This window comes from Lepidochelys kempii, chromosome 19 (assembly GCF_965140265.1).
Source record: "Lepidochelys kempii isolate rLepKem1 chromosome 19, rLepKem1.hap2, whole genome shotgun sequence".
Taxonomy (NCBI): domain Eukaryota; kingdom Metazoa; phylum Chordata; order Testudines; family Cheloniidae; genus Lepidochelys; species Lepidochelys kempii.
The window spans coordinates 12,683,575-12,698,618 of record NC_133274.1 but is presented as its reverse complement, the minus strand read 5'-3'; positions in this window follow the sequence as shown (position 1 = coordinate 12,698,618).

The window sequence follows — 15,044 nt, the reverse complement described above, 5'->3', positions numbered from 1 at the left end:
AGGTCCAACTGAAGCTATTCTAGAGCCCTGAAGCCTGTTCTTGTTCATGTTTATTTAAATTCAAGTTACATTAAACTAAAACACTAAACAAGACAGCATGACTAAGGGTGGATTAAAGCATAGACATCGTAATCCCAGGCCTAGGGCATCAGCTCCTGAAGTCATTTTGATTATATCAGACTGTAGGATTTCATTTTTTCTTAACGAAAGTCAGTTTCTAGCCCTGATAGTTGCAAAGAAAAGCTTGAAACTATGGCCCAAGTGTAACCAAAGCAGCGATAGCTGCCTGAGTCTTCAGAGAGCCTATAACAAGAGCTTTGAGGAGAGTGATTGACCCATGCATCTCATTACGGTGATAACTTCAACACCCAGTGCTCAGGGGCCCTGCCAACACCACTCCAGCAGAGGGCTCTGTGTGTAGCACGAGGAGGCTGCAGTGGACACAGATCACTCATCCCAGGTCCACCCCAGCAGCTGGGGTGACCCTGCAGTCAGCCCTGCCCCTAAGGTGGGAAGATGGGGCCCATGCTGACCCCACACTGCTGCTCCTGCTTTTCAGGAAGGGCACGGAGCCCCCTGCCACCACAAAGTTGGGGGCATAGGTGCCCTGTGTCACGGTGTGTCTAGTGGCCTGGATTGCTTTAATCCTGCCCTGGCTGTGATCCCCTTTTACAGTCCTAGGGTGATAAAATTTAAGGCGGAAGAGCCCACCAGATCATCCAGTCTGACCTGTGTATCACAGCCCACCCGCACACTAAACCCAACAACTGAAATTAGACCAAGTATTACAGCCCACAGGGGATGAGACTATTTCATGCCTGTAGCGAGGCGGAGTGGCCTCCCTCCGCACTGGAGTGGGAAGAGTCCACTACACTCCCCTGGGTGGGCGGAGCCAAATACTCACTCTTTCTCCTCCCCCCCAGTACCAGGGTGGGACAGGAAGTAGAAAAGGAGAGCCCTGGAGCTCAGTTGCGGCTGATTCATGGGAGAGAGCGGATGTCTCTTCTAGGGAGCAGATGGCTCTGCAAGAGCCCGGCCCAGCCCCTGAGTGGACCAATGCCTTGCTGTCAGGGGAGGCAGACGAGGACCCTGAGGAGCTACCAGCAGCCCAGCGTCCTAAGGAGACAGAGACTCTTTGGACCACGGGACTGTACACCCAGAGTCTGGAGTGTGAGTCAGTGGGCTGCAGCCAGATTCCCTGGGCTGGAACCTGTTGGTGTAGGGTGGGCCTGGGTCCTCCTGCCACCAACCCCACCCCTGGGATGGCAGCCTATTCACCCCTAGGCCAGAAAGCTTGCATGCTGCTTGTAGTCTGCCCCAGCTGGGCAGCCGCAGCTACAGACTGTTTGTGGCTGTGTTCTGCCCAGGGGGCCAGAGCCCCTCTAGAGACTGTTTGTTGTTGTCTGCCCCAGCCAGGTGGCTGTGGGCTAAAGGATGTTGTGCTTTTCCCCACTTGGGTGGGGTGGAGCTTTTCACCTGTAAGTAGTGAGGCGGAGTGGCCTCCCTCTGTACTTGAGTGAGGGACCACTACAGTGCCTCAGGCAGAGAACAGGGGCACCAAGGTGCACCAGTGCCCGAGGTCCCCACAGTGGCAGGGAAAAGATTATGTGAGCTATACCCAGATAATCCTGGCAAGTGACCCACACCCCCACGCTGCAGAGAATGGCAGGAACCTTGCGGGAGTTTCACGTATCTGAGCTGGGGGCGCAAAAGAAAAGTTTTGTTGACAAGTGCCAGTGTGAACAGCGCTTTGTTGGCTGCCAACAACTCTAACTCCGCTCGTTGGGGGTGGAAGTTTTTGTTGGCAGGAGAACTCTCGCCTGACGACAAACAGTGGCTACACTGCGTGCCTTTTAGTGGCATGGCTGAGGCGAGACAGCCGTGTCGCTAAAAGCTGCATAGTGTAGACATAGCCTAAAAAGGGGGGAATTCCTGTCCAACCCCCCATAGAGCAATCAGTCAGACCCTGAGCACATGAACAAGAACCAGCCACCAAGCACCTGAGAGAGAGAGAGAATGTTAAGTGCCACCTGAGAGTCCTGGCCCTCCCTGCCCAATGTCCCATCTCCAGCCGTGGCAGAGGAAGGAAACAAAAGACACCCCCAGAATACATTGGAGAGGAGGACCCCTTTTTGTCTGGATTTCTTTCTTGTCAGGGCTTTTATTGTTCTCGCGTTTGAGCGCAAGGAACTACTGTTTAGGTATTAGGGTCACTCCTACCCCTTGGGGTCTGTAATAATAACTAATCTCGTCACCGTCTCTGGCTAGAATCAGATCCTGATCTCATTTGCACTAAGAAAAGGAGTACTTGTGGCACCTTAGAGACTAACCAATTTATTTGAGCATAAGCTTTCGTGAGCTACAGCTCACTTCATTGGATGCATCTAAGGTAACTCCACAACACTCAGTGATGTAACTGGGGTAAGAATCTGGCCCTTGGATTGTAAAGTCTTTGAGGCAGAGATCACGGGTCAAATTCTGACCTCATTTACACAGTTGGTAAATCCAGAGTGACTCCACTGACGTCAATGGAGTCACTCTGGATCTACACCACTTTAACTGGGATTACAGTCTGGCCCTATGTTTCACTGAGAAGCCCCATACATGTCTGTGGCACTTGTGACAGGATCAGGCCAGATGGCTACAGGAAAGTGATAGAAGCCCCAGGTTAAGTAGGTCCCTTTTTCCTGGGTAAGGTAACAGGGAAGGTTCCAGAACAATCAGGAACTTTCTGGAAACAATTAAGACAGGCAGGCTAATCAGGACACCTGGGTTTTAAAAAGGAGCTCACTTCAGTTTTTGGTGTGCATGCGAGGAGCTGGGAGCAAGAGGTGCAAGAAGCTGAGAGTGAGAAGGCGTACGACTGGAAGACTAAGAAGTACAAGCATTATCAGACATCAGGAGGAAGGTCCTATGGTGAGGATAAAGAAGGTGTTGGGAGGAGGCAATGGGGAAGTAGCGCTGGGAGTTTTAGCTGTCACGCAGCTGTTCCAGAAACCACTGTAGACAGCTGCAATCCATAGGGCGCTGGGCTGGAACCCAGAGTAGAGGGCGGGCCCAAGTTCCCCCCAAACCTCCATCCCCGCAACTCCCTACTTGATACCAGAGGAGTTGAACTGGACTGTGGGTTCCACCAGAGGGGAAGGTCTCTGGCCTGTTCCCTGATCCACTAGGTGGATCAGTAGAGACTGCGGGGGTTGTTCTTCTTCCTTTTCCCCAGGCTGGCCAGTGATGAGGCTAACTGAGTGAACGGCAGATTTGAGCCACGAAAGTAGCCAAACTGAGGGCTGCCGTGAACTTCTGAGGCGAGAAAATCCGCCAATAAGCGCAGGACCCCCCAAGGCAGAGGAGGAACTTTGTCACACACTATATAAATTAACAATAATAATCTCTTCCAGCCTCTCCATAGCAAACTAGAGGCTGAAGCCAGTTTTTTGCTCCATAGCTCCCCACAGGCTAAATTATGCTTCTGCCTGATAGACCATCCCATTCCGAGGGGAGATGGGAATGAATCCCATGCATCTCAGCTCATGTTGTCAGACTGCTTCAGAGCTGTGACGCTGGAAATCTGTTGAATCTCTGACAATGTGCCACATTCAAAAGAAGAGACTCCACTTTCGTTTTCTAATCGTGACCCCTGGAGATGCACGTACTGCCAAGATTTAATTATTGGCAGTTTCCAGATAATAACTTTGTGGATAACACTTAAGTGTGCTTGAAAATCTTATCTGTGGTAATTGCACAGATATAATAATGCCAGTGAAGAGAAAAGGTACCATTTAGCAGCTCCAGAAAGGTTTGCAAAGAATTTGCTTTCTGTTAAGCATGGGTCCTTAGGGAAGGGTAGCACATGCAATATTCAGAGGGACGTGGAAATCAACAAGGAACGAGGCATAAATAGCTTAAGGGAAATTATTAAAGGAGATTATGAATCTGAAAATGATGAGAGGCCTAAAGAAATTTCCGTGTGGGCAGAGATGGAAAAGTTGGAACTGTTTAGAGAGCAGATGGATAAGAGGCAACATGATAAAAGTATGTGAAATAGTGATAGGATATGGCTTATTACTACAATCTATAACCCACTACACGGGCAAGTGAAAGACAAAAGTGGGGGGTTTTTTTTGTTTTTTTTAAGATCTCTGAAAGACACACACACACACCCGCAAAAGAAAACAGTTTTGTTGACAAGTGCCAGTGTGAACAGCGCTTTGTTGGCTGCCAACAACTCTAACTCCGCTCGTTGGGGGTGGAAGTTTTTGTTGGCAGGAGAACTCTCGCCTGACGACAAACAGTGGCTACACTGCGTGCCTTTTAGTGGCATGGCTGAGGCGAGACAGCCGTGTCGCTAAAAGCTGCATAGTGTAGACATAGCCTAAAATTCTCTCCTCAGCTTTTTCTTTTCCTTTCCCCCCTATAACTGGAGAAATGTTAACAGACAACTTCAACCTTGAATGGTCCCTTGAAATATGTGTTAACTACTTATGCTAAACAATCTGTTCCACCTTGTTTAGCTGTGACACCCTGAGTACGTTTCCCAGACCTGAGGAAGAGCTCTGTGGCTCGAAAGCTTGTCGCTCTCACCAACAGTAGTTGGTCCAATAAAAAATATTCCCTCAGCCACCTTGTCTCGCTAATGGGATAGAAAGGTAGTTTAGGGGGGCTTCTTTTTATTCAGTGACATCGAAAGGCTGCAAACTTTAAAACGGAGAAAAGGAAATGCTGTTTTACACAGTGCAGAGCTAGCCTGTGGAACTCACTGCCACAGTAAAGCATGAGGCCAAGAGCTTAGCAGGATTTAAAAAAAAAAAAGGCCTAGGCATTGGGAGGGATAATGAGAATGCCCACAGCTACATTCAAGAGGTTTAAAAGGCAAGCAAACAAAAAATTTTTGGAGGAGCTATTAATGTTCCTGCTTCCAGGGATAAGGGGTTAAGAAGAAAGTCCCCTGTAGGGTAGGAACTTCCCACTTTGGGAGGCTAACCTAGATGGACCGCTGGACTGATCTGGCAAGTCCGTGTGACTACAGTGCAGGGCAGACAGCGTCAGTCCCCCATCCTAAATCCCCAGGAAAGTCCTGGTAACACTGCTCTTCCAGGCCTCCACAATAGAAATTGTGGAGGAGCACCAACGGTATGGCCAAAGGACACAGGCCTCATGGTTATGTGCATGGCAGCCCTGCCCTCACCATGGTCCTTGCACGCCTCAGGCAGCTCCTGCAGTGGATGCAGAGTCCTGCCCTGGCCGCACCAAGTCTCCCTGTCCTGCTGGACGAGAACATCTCCTACTCTTTTTGAAAAACAAGAACTCCCCCGTTCCACGAAATTCACCCTGCGGGTAGGTCTCCCAGCCCAGGTGAACAGAGGTGTGCTAGCAGGGCTCGCGCCAGGCCACTAACAATAGCGCTGGTGATGTTGTGGCTTGGCAGAAGCTTGGGCTAGCCACCTGACCTCAAGCCTAGGGGGTTGGGTGAGTGATAGCCCTGGGGGTTAGTCCCAGTCTCCACTGGAGAAGCCACATCCATACTGCTGTTTTTCAAGCTAGCACAAGTCTGTCTACCTGGGCTGGGTGGTTTGCTCCTAGATGCAGTGGAGATGAGCCCTTAAGGGCCTGGACTCTGGGGATATGTCTACACAGCAACTAGACACCTGCCACTGGCCCAACTCAGACTCGTGGGGCTGTTTCATTGTTGTGTAGACATCTGGGTTCGGGCTGCAGTCCAAGCTCTGGGACCTCCCACCTTGCAGGGTCCTAGAGCCTGGACACCAGCCTGAGCCCAGACATCTACATAGCAATGAAACAGCCCCACAGCCCGAGCCCCACAAGCTGTGTGTTGGCTGGCATGGGCCAGCCACAGGTATCTAGTCGCTGTGTAGACATACCCTGGTGGCCAGGAGGACAGTAGCTGCTTCCATTGTTTGGTTGGGGGGGGGGCGCTACAGGGCTTTCTCACCACTAGCTAGAGTCTGACACTTCATTTACCATTCTATAGTATGCTCCTTTCCTTGATCTCAGCGCACTTTCAATCCATAGTTAACTTAGCTTCATTATCTACCCCCGGCGAGGTGGATAAGGATCATTGTCCCTATTTTACAGATGAGGAAACTGAGGGACAGGGCTAGGAATGGAACCCAGGCAGTGTCTTGACTTCCAGTGCTGTTCCATGGCCAGGGGTTTCTCCTTCCTCCCACCTCATAACGTTTACCCCGAAACGTGGAAAAAAATGAAAAACAAAAAAGACAGAACAAAAAAAACAAAAAATTCCGGAACATCTGCCAACAGCCAGCCAGCCAGACGGGCTGGAGGGCCAGCTAGCCGTGGGGCTGTGTGCACTTTTGTTACTCTTTTCTATAAGAATGCCCTGCATACATAATCACATTACAGCTTTTTCCATAACATTACAATGCTGACATAATTATATCACAGTATTTTCCGTAAGCCATTATATAATTGAAAACTGCCCGTGGAAAGCAACATCAGTTTCCTTAAATGAAAGCATCCAAGCCAATGGGGTGTATTATTGCGGACTGCTGCTTTTTATTATTGTTATAATTGTTCATTACTAACAACCACTTAGGCCAAGATCCTCCAAGATGCCTAACTCCCATTGGTTTCTATGGGGGTTAGTCACCTTGCCTGCTTAGGCTTTTCTGAATAACCCACCCTCTACCTCTGCCCATCCTTCAGCAATTACCACCACCATAGAATCATAGAATATCAGGGTTGGAAGGGATCTCAGGAGGTCATCTAGTCCAACCCCCTGCTCAAAGCAGGACCAATCCCCAACTAAATCATCCCAGACAGGGCTTTGTCAAGCCTGACCTTAAAAACTTCTGGGGAAGGAGATTCCACCACCTTCCTAGGTAACGCATTCCAGTGTTTCACCACCCTCCTAGTGAAAAAGTTTTTCCTAATATCCAACCTAAATCCCCCCCACTGCAACTTGAGACTCTTACTCCTTGTTCTGTCATCTGCTACCACTGAGAACAGTCTAGAGCCATCCTCTTTGGAACCCCCTTTCAGGTAGTTGAAAGCAGCTATCAAATCCCCCCTCATTCTTCTCTTCTGAAGACTAAACATCCCCAGTTCCCTCAGCCTCTCCTCATAACTCATGTGTTCCAGACCCCTAATCATTTTTGTTGCCCTCCGCTGGACTCTTTCCAATTTTTCCACATCCTTCTTGTAGTGTGGGGCCCAAAACTGGACACAGTACTCCAGATGAGGCCTCACCAATGTCAAATAGAGGGGGACGATCACGTCCCTCGATCTGCTCCCTATGCCCCTACTTATACATCCCAAAATGCCATTGGCCTTCTTGGCAACAAGGGCACACTGTTGACTCATAGCCAGCTTCTCGTCCACTGTAACCCCTAGGTCCTTTTCCGCAGAACTGCTGCCGAGCCATTCGGTCCCTAGTCTGTAGCCGTGCATAGGATTCTTCCGTCCTAAGTGCAGACTCTGCACTTGTCCTTGTTGAACCTCATCAGATTTCTTTTGGCCCAATCCTCCAATTTGTCTAGGTCCCTCTGTATCCTATCCCTACCCTCCAGTGTATCTACCACTCCTCCCAGTTTAGTGTCATCTGCAAACTTGCTGAGGGTGCAATCCACACCATCCTCCATCCTGAAGATAATGAACAAAACCGACCCCAGGACCAACCCCTGGGGCACTCCACTTGATACCGGCTGCCAACTAGACATGGAGCCATTGATCACTACCCATTGAGCCCGACAATCTAGCCAGCTTTCTATCCACCTTATAGTCCATTCATCCAGCCCATACTTCTTTAACTTGCTGGCAAGAATACTGTGGGAGACCGTGTCAAAAACTTTGCTAAAGTCAAGGAACAACACGTCCACTGCTTTCCCTTCATCCACAGAGCCAGTTATCTCGTCATAGAAGGCAATTAGATTAGTCAGGCATGACTTGCCCTTGGTGAATCCATGCTGACTGTTCCTGATCACTTTCCTCTCCTCTAAGTGCTTCAGAATTGATTCCTTGAGGACCTGCTCCATGATTTTTCCAGGGACTGAGGTGAGGCTGACTGGCCTGTAGTTCCCAGGATCCTCCTCCTTCCCTTTTTTAAAGATGGGCACTACATTAGCCTTTCTCCAGTCATCTGGGATCTCCCCCGATCTCCATGAGTTTTCAAAGATAATGGCCAATGGCTCTGCAATCACATCCGCCAACTCCTTTAGCACTCTCCTTTAGCACCATCACCATGGGGCCTTTCATAGCTATTCCCAGCTCCACCTCTGATTCACTCTGTGGGCCTTGGCCAAGTCACTGCCTCTCTGTGCCTCAGTTTCCCCTCTCTGTTAAAGGAGGAAATGACAGGGCTACACTGTACAGGTGCGTGGTGAGGCCTAATTAACGCTTCTAAAGTTGGTTGAGACCCTCAGCTGGAAGGGGCGATAGAAGAGCCAGGTACTATCATTACCTATGGACCCAGCATGGACTAGCCTCTCTCCCTGCTATTGCCTTCCATGGGGTGTAACATCAGCTGCTCTTTGAACATAACCCATCACGGTCCCTCCAATCCCTCTCTTGGATTTCAACCAGGCCACTCTCATTGGCTAACAGTTTTCTCCTGTCCCTTAGGAGGTGGTGCCTCAGTCTGTGTCCCATTGACTGCTCACATCAGGTGTTAGTTACATTTCCTCTGCCAGCTTCTTCTCATAAGTCCATGTCCTTCCCAGCTCGGGCTAGATTCCATCTTTTGTTTCTGGTCGCTGACAGTCTGTTTAACTGGGAGCAGCATCCTGTTTTCCTTGTGGGCCTAGATTTTCCCCTCCCTCCACTACCACCCCCCCACCTAAATGCTTTGAGTTGGAAATATCCACCCCCCCGAGTGACAGTTATACCGACCTAACCCCTGGTGTAGACAGTGCTACGTTGACAGGAGATGGAGGTGGGTTAACCACCTCCTGGAGGTGGGTTAACCACACCGATGGGAGACGCTTGCTGTCCGTGTTGTAGTGTCTTCATTAAAGCGCTACGGTGGCACAGCTCTACTAAGTGTAGACCAGCCCTCAGAGGGTTACTGCTGCTGCACTCTCCCTGTGGGGTGTGGGCGCCTGGGTGAGATTCACTTCCTCTCACTTTGGGGCTCCGGATCATAGTGGCCACCCTGGTGAATGAAGTTCTCCATCCGGTCACAGCACAACGGTGGCAGGGCAAGCTTCCCCATACCCTGCCCCACCATGTGCGTGGGCCTCGTCTGTAGAGGTGAGAGGGTAGCGGCTTCCCATGTCCTTGGCTTCTCCGCTGAGACTGTCTCCTACGGGGCAGTCAGTGAAAAGTGTGGCTTTTGGCTTGTGAGATCCTGTTCACTAGGAACTGGACTATGACTCACCAACACGCTTCATACAGTAAAGTGGCCTCTGACCCCAGCTGAGCTGGGGTAGATTCAAATCAGTGGCCTAGAGAGGTTTGCCTTCCTATTCCATTATTAATCCCCTGCGCCACCCAGTCATCGATCTAGTGTAGTAAATCTGGCACCGCCTTGTGCATCATGGCCACTAGGAACTTCCCAGCAGTGGCGAAAGAGGACAGAACTCAGACCGTCCAGGCATGGGATTCACAAAGGTATTTAGGTACCTGACCCCTATTGATTTCAATGGGAGTTAGGTGCCCAAATACCTTTGTGGATCTCACCGCAAGTCGCTACCACTTGTTCTAAGGAGTATGTTCACTGGCTACTGTTAGGATATAGATATTTGGGCCTGTCTGTAAAGGCCTATACTCTAAGAATTTAGGTGTATTCTTATCACTTAGCTAGTTCTAGAGGTATAAAAGAGAGAATCAAAATCACTGTCTGCCGGTGTAAGGGCCTTCTCTTACTGTGACAGTCTGAGGCCCTGTTCTTAGGCCAAGGCCTTTGGCTAAGCAGCAGAGGCAGCCATAAGCTGGGAAGCGACCGGTCACATCCTCACATTCCAAACTAGTCCCATTGAAATAAGGTGCTATTGGGCTGTTAGGAATACAATCCTGTCCTGATAATGCCCATTGCCTCCAGAGAAAGGGAAGTGCCTAGAAAATGTAAAAGGAAACTTAGTTTGATAGCATCCTGTCTGGTAAGAACTCACTTATCAATAGCTGGGATGTGAAATCCTCATTTCTGTGTTGTTCTATCATTGTAGTCCCCATTTCCCTATTGTTTGTCTGTATAGTCTCTGTCTGCTTCTGTGATTGTTTCTGACCGTTGTATAATTAATTTTTCTGGGTGTAAACTAATTAAGATGGTGGGATATAATTGGTTAAATAATCATGTTACAATATGTTAGGATTGGTTAGTTAAATTTTAGGAAAATGATTGGTTAAAGTATAGCTAAGCAGAACTCAAGTTTTACTATATAGTCTGCAGTCAATCAGGAAGTAAGGGGGGGGAATGGGAACAGGGAATGGGATGGGGAAATTGGAATCATGTTTTGCTAAGGGGGAGGGAATGAGAACAGGGACATAGGTAAGGCTCTGTGGTGTCAGAGCTGGGAAGGGGGACACTAAGGAAGGAAACTGGAATCATGTTTGCTGGAAGTTTACCCCAATAAACATCGAATTGTTTGCACCTTTGGACTTCAGGTATTGTTGTTCTCTGTTCATGCAAGAAGGACCAGGGAAGTAAGTGGGTGAAGGAATAAGCCCCCTAACAGCTACTAGCATCTGTGACACACAGTTGAGCAGATCTGCTCCCTACTGGCTAGAATCAGGTCACCCTCCGCTTCCCTTCTTGTTGGAACTGCATTATACAGAGTGGGCCACACTGATCCCTGGTCTAGCTGTGTGGAGGCTACAACCACACCAGGGATAAATCTGGTTTATTAACTGTTTTATCAAGGCCTGACACCATCCTATAACCTCGTCCCACTGCCTCTTAAATGTAATCGCCTTTTGCATTTGAAATACCAGTTTCTAATTGACAGGTTCTTCCTTGCCATTTCCCCCTCCTGCTCAGTCTCCAGGGCTCCATAAAACTCCCTGGTTTCTGAACTGATCCCAGCTTAATCTTCTCCGTACTGATAACTACTAACGTTATTCACGGCTGTTGTTGCCTTTACAACCAGGATGCTCCCTGTGATCCCGTCCAGCATGGTTTGCGGTGGGTAAATGAGCCTGGGCTGCTGTGTATGATCCTTTGCGTTTATACAGCGCCTTCGACCAAACAATCTGGAGGGCTTTATAAAGCTGGGTATTCTGTTCCCTAGTCTCACAACGTGAGCAAGTGAGGAGTCCAGTGACTTGCCCAAGATTAAGCCCTTGCAGAGCTGGGAGATAGAACCCAGGAGTCCTGACTCTGAAACCTCTGCTCGAACAAGTAGACCTGCCGCCTCCCTTGGTGTTCCTGGAGATCCATTCTGCTGTGGGAGCCAATCTGGTCAACTCCACGGAGAGGAATTTGGGGTTACCTGCAGTAGATGTCCCAGTCCGGCTGGGGTTTTCTTCTCCAGCTGAGCTGTTTGCTTCCTTCTTTTGAGGAAGGATGGCTAAAGCATTGGACTAGAACTTAAGAGACCTTGGTTCTGTTCCCATCTCTGCTGCAGGCTCCTTCTGTGACGTAGGCACAGTGAGATGAAGAGATTTGCTTACAGTTTCTCAACTGAAAATTTGGGATGATAATTCCCTACTTAACAGGGATGTGCTCAGGATCAATTCATTGATGTAGGGGGGACATGAGGTCCCCAGCTTGATGAAGTTCAAGCTCTTCGCATAATCTGATAACCAACCATAGGAACTCCCCATGTGCTGCCTACGTGCCAGCACTTGCTGTGACAAAGCTTGGTCCTCTGAACCATTTGCCACTTCAGGTGAATTACCTGTTTTCCATGATATAGCCTGTTTTGATGTCTCACTAGTCATTCTCTTGGGCCAGCGTACTGAGGGAGGGCAGATCCGCTACTGGCACTGGGAGGAAGGCTCCTCTTAGGAGACTCCTCTGAAGTCAGAAGGGCCTCTTTACACCAGCACAGAATTTGGCCTCTGAGTTTTCATAAGAAGCTTACTTGGGTCTGTCTGTGTAAATGCAAGAGACACTCGCAAACTACCTCAATGTTCTTTTAACGTTGCAAAGTCAGGCACTCAGAAGTAGGAAGTGCCAGAGTTAAGGGTTCCTGCGTAACTGTAATTCAGCCCCCTTGAGGCTGCGCCTCATGATACAGTCATTACTGACATGATCACATAACTATTTTTTCCCCCACAGGCCCCTGCCTCCAACTCTTGGGCGTCACCCCAGGGTCCTGAAGTCAATTTCATCCCTTCATCCCCCACCCACCAGGTTCAGTTTTTGTCCCCTCTGTGATCATGCAGTTTCCTTCTTCTCTACCGGGGCACCAGCAGGGGTTGGCATTGAGTGCCTGGGGCAACAATCTCCCCACTTTCTGCTCCTGTGCCTCACACCGCAGTGGCCCCTGGCTGCCATGAAGAGGAATTGAAGGGGAAGTCCTGCTGAAGTGCCAGCCCCAGGACGGAGCATGCTCGTTTGCTCTGTGGGGATGGTGCACATTCAGTCTGGTCACATATAGGAGCTGTGAGGGGCTGGAGCGTGCTCAGTAAAGATGGAATCTCTGGAGAATTTAGATGCCAAATTCTGAGTCTGCACTGAGCATGTGTGAACTGAGATCTATTTTTTTCTTCCAGAAGCTCATAACTTAGCCAAATTTGGGCAGATTTTCATGGAGATGTCAAAAGCCCATCCATGATGCCAGAGTGAACCTCACCCTCTGCCAAATGTCAAGTCCTTGCGCCAAAGCATGGAGGAGCTAAAGCTTCTCAACAAAACAGCTCTATTCATTTTTTTAACATGGGCAAAACACATCGTCCCCTAATGTAATCTTATTCTTCTAAATGGCTGGACAACTTTTGCTGAAAGTTTAAAAATCAGCCTGAGGCAGACACCCGGCGTGAGACATTTCAGCTTTAAGACTTAAAGTATGAGAGAGTTTTTTATAAGCAATTGAAAACAGGGTCTTATAATGGAAAGTGCCAGCTCACCTTAATTTTAGATAGTGCTGCTGGATCTGCCTACAATTGCACTTCTTATGAAGATTCAAAAAGTCAAATTCTCTTGTGCCCGTGTGCATGACACACACACTGTACTTATATGGCCCCATTACCACAGCACCTCAAACCCTTCAAGGGATTCTGGATTTATAGCTAACGTTCTTTGGAACTAGTGGGGGAGGTTTGGATTTTAGTGTTTTTTGTTGTTGTTAAGGAACAAAATATCCAGCACATTCAGATCTGAAAATCTGAAATCTCCCAGGCAAGCGACTATGAATTAAATGGCTTGTTCAGTAATGGGAGCTTTGTGATGGCATACTGAAAATCCCCCTCCCTGTTCCTCTGGATGGCTCCACTTTAGAGGTGCAGGGTGCTGACTCCTGCATGGAGCAGACTTGGGGTCAGGTTTTTGCCCTTGGTTGAGGCTGCAAGGAGCTGTGCACAGGTAAGAATGGCAGAACCTGGCCTTGTATGCAGCTGGCATGTCTATCTCTGTCCTGATCCCTTTTGGCAGAAGCTATTTATAATCAGTAGCAGCCTGGAAAATTCCCCCACCTCTGGAATTCTTGTATCATCTGTTCCTGTGTTTTATGGTCCCTTCAAGGCAAACTCTGAGGTTGCGTTTGTGTCCTCGCTGGTGTTCTCTGCAGGTTTGACTGGCACGCCTGTTTGTTGGCTTCTGCATATGTGGTTCATTAGGAACAAACTAGGGCAATTGGTACAGACTATTCCAGTCTTTGCAAACAGCAGAATAATTATTGCCACATGGGATGAGATGTCTGAGTCCATTAAAGCTTTGATTTGCACGGAATGGGTAAGGTACTTCTCCAGGGGCGAGCGAGATGGGGTTTACATACCCGACATGGACCTAGGGTTAACAAACTGCTGAGAGCTCAGTTAGCCCCACCCCCTACATCTGTAGTGGGTCAGGCCTGAAGAAAGGGTCTAGGGGAGAGCCTGGCACCTGCTCAGCTGGCTGGGAAGAACGGCAGTCCAGTGGATCTCGCTGCAGGAGAGCCAGGACCTGAGTGAGATTGCAGTCTGTCGGAGCCTCCCCACCCGGGGGGAAAGTAGGCTGACATGGGACAAGCTGGAGATACCTGGGACCAGTTAATGCTGGTTAGGTGAGGCCATGGCAGTGGGTGCCTCACCTGGGGGGAAGGGGCAGTGGAGGACTGAGAGCTGAACCAAAAGGGTGGAGGCACAAATAACCAGCTGGGAAAAAGACTCCTTTATTCGATGCTGGATTTTCACCTGTGACTTTGGACTCGGCTACCTCAGAAAGGGGATGGGCTAGTGCAATGGCCTGGCTGGAGGGCTGAGCCATATAAGCCCCCAGAGCCAGCTGGAAACTGCTTCAGTTCCCTCCCCCCACCCCCCCGCCAAAGTGGCTGCGACACTGTTCTCTGCCAGGAGATGGAAAACAAAGGGCAGCGATGTAAGAACAGGGGGTTAAACAACAAAGTGTTGCATGTGTGTGAATACACAGACCCTCGGTGATATTCACTCAGTGTTTCCCATTAACGGTGAAATATACAAATAAATTGCCCCTTACTCCCTAACCGCTGACCCTGGCCGGCTCTAGGTTTTTTGCCGCCCTAAGCAAAAAATTTGCCACCCCAAGCTCTGACAGTGCAAGTGCCCAAGGGGGGCTGGAAAGCCGCCCCCGGAATTGTGCCACCCCAAGCACGTGCCTGCTTTGCCGGTGCCTGGAGCCGGTCCTGCCTATGACATGACTGTGGAACCTGCTTGAAACCTCTCTCTGAAATGTAACTTTCAGGATCAGCTGGAGATGCAGGGAGTGCGAAATAGACAAGATGTCTCTATTTTACAGTGGACACCGATTGGCAGCTTCCAGCGGATCTCTTTCTGCCTGATCCACACTGAACGCTCTCTTCCCCTGCCCTTCTGAGATGCTGCACTGGCGATAGCAAGGAAGCGCTAGAGCAGACAGTGTTCTATCACCGACTCACTGCCGGGTCTCCCAGATCTGCGAGCAGAGCTAGATGGTGGTGATTCAAATAGCATTGGTGGGAGCATGACTGTAGACC